Source organism: Pistacia vera, unplaced genomic scaffold (assembly GCF_008641045.1).
Source record: "Pistacia vera cultivar Batoury unplaced genomic scaffold, PisVer_v2 Contig570, whole genome shotgun sequence".
Lineage (NCBI taxonomy): Eukaryota > Viridiplantae > Streptophyta > Magnoliopsida > Sapindales > Anacardiaceae > Pistacia > Pistacia vera.
The window spans coordinates 1-1,913 of NW_022196413.1; the positions used below are offsets into that span (position 1 = coordinate 1).

Here is a 1,913-nt window from a genome sequence, read left to right on the forward strand (position 1 = left end):
AAATTGTTGGGTGCGGAAGGTTAAAAAGGAAGAATAGGAAAACATAGCCTGAGAAGGTATGTTTAACACCTTAGTGAGTTCGGTTTACAATCAATGCATATGAATGTGAATGTAGTGTAATTTTTAGGTTTAACCCATAAAATCCGGATGAAGTCAAAACCCTACTCGTTTTACTTGAATTGATTATCCGGGTTTTTCATCTTGCATTCTTAGTTAAATTTTAGTTTAAAATTTATTGTTCAGTTTAATTAAATTGCTCCCATTATCCAAAGAAGTCGATTGCTCCAACTTGAGAACAGTAGAATACTTAGTGCTTAGCTAACAATCCTCGTGGGAACGATACTCTATTCATCATTATATTACTTGTGCGACTAGTATACTTGCTACATATTGCATGTTGTAGGAAATACGCATCAAGTTTTTGGCGCCGTTGCCGGGGACTGTTTTAAGTTAACATTGAGTCTTTCTATAGTTAGCTAGATTGGAGTTTTTATTTTTGTTTTGAATTTTCAGTTAGTTTGTGATCTCACTTTCCTTCATTTCTGTTTTTGCAGTTTATGTGAAGAACGAGACGTTAACCAGTGGTCCCTGTTGATCTTGAGATTGAGAGAACCATTAGACAACATAATAGAGAGAGAAGAGAAAGAGAGGATTTAGTTGTAGAAGCAGAAGAAATAGTTGTTGAAATGGCTGAACCAGAAAACAAGACACTGAGGGAATTTTCAGTTCCCACAGTGAATGGTAGTAGGTCGAGTATTACTAGACCTATGGTGCAAGCAAACAACTTTGAGATCAAGCCGGCAATCATTCAGATGATCCAGCAGTCGGTTAGATTTAATGGTGATTTGAAGGAAGATCCGAATCAGCACATTGCAAATTTCTTGGAAATTTGTGACAACTTCAAGTCGAACGGAGTGTCGGATGACGCTATTAGGCTGCGATTATTCCCATTCTCATTGGGAGATAAAGCCAAGGGGTGGTTAATGGCATTACCACTGGGAACTATAACAACTTGGAATGATCTAGCACAGAAATTCCTCACTAAGTTTTTCCCTCCGGCTAAATCAGCAAAACTCAAAAATGATATCACATCATTTTTACAAGATGAGTCCGAGTCATTGTATGAGGCTTGGGAGAGATACAAGGAGTTAATGAGGAAATGCCCACACCATGGTTTACCAGTTTGGCTTCAAGTCCAAACGTTCTACAATGGATTGATAAGTAATGTACAAACCATGGTGGATGCAGCTTCAGGAGGGGCCTTGCAGAATAAGACACCAGAAAAGGCTTATGAGTTGCTTGAGGTTTTGGCAAGCAACAACTATCAAAGACCAAATGAGAGAGCAACAACAAGGAAATCTTCGGGTCTTCATGAAGTTGATGCATTCACAGCCATCTCAGCCCAACTCACGGCACTTCAGAAACAGTTGGGAACTATGCAGGTAAACTCTATTCAAGCACCTCAACTAACGTGTGATTTTTGTGCAGGGAACCATGTGAGCAGCGAGTGTCAAGTTGGGAACACATTTACTTCGTCATCTTCATCAACGGAGCAAGTGAACTACTTGGCAGGAAATCAGAGACAACCAAACAACCCATACTCCAACACATACAACCCGGGGTGGAGAAATCATCCAAACCTGGCTTGGGGAAATCAGAACCATCAAAATAACCAATGGAACCAGAGGACAATTCAAATAACCAACCAGGGGTGAATACCCAACCGGGAGATCTAAGAGTGACAAAGTTGGAAGATATGTTTAGGAAATTTATGCAGGAGACCACGGGATTTATGAGTGAGACGAGGACAAATTTTAGAAATCAAGGGGCGTCCATTCGGAGTCTTGAGGTACAGGTGGGCCAATTGGCCGAGAAATTAAATGAGAGACCGTAGGGTTCCTTACCAAGCAATA

The 1,913-nt window shown here is 40.3% G+C and overlaps 1 non-coding gene across 1 annotated transcript; it reads right to left on the bottom strand.

The window, feature by feature from the left end:
- Nucleotides 1-1,070: 1,070 nt before the first annotated feature.
- LOC116109085 lies at nt 1,071-1,177 on the bottom strand. Its single transcript, XR_004124721.1, has one exon. It is a non-coding gene; the product is annotated as a small nucleolar RNA R71 (small nucleolar RNA).
- Between the last annotated feature and the right edge of the window lie 736 nt (nt 1,178-1,913).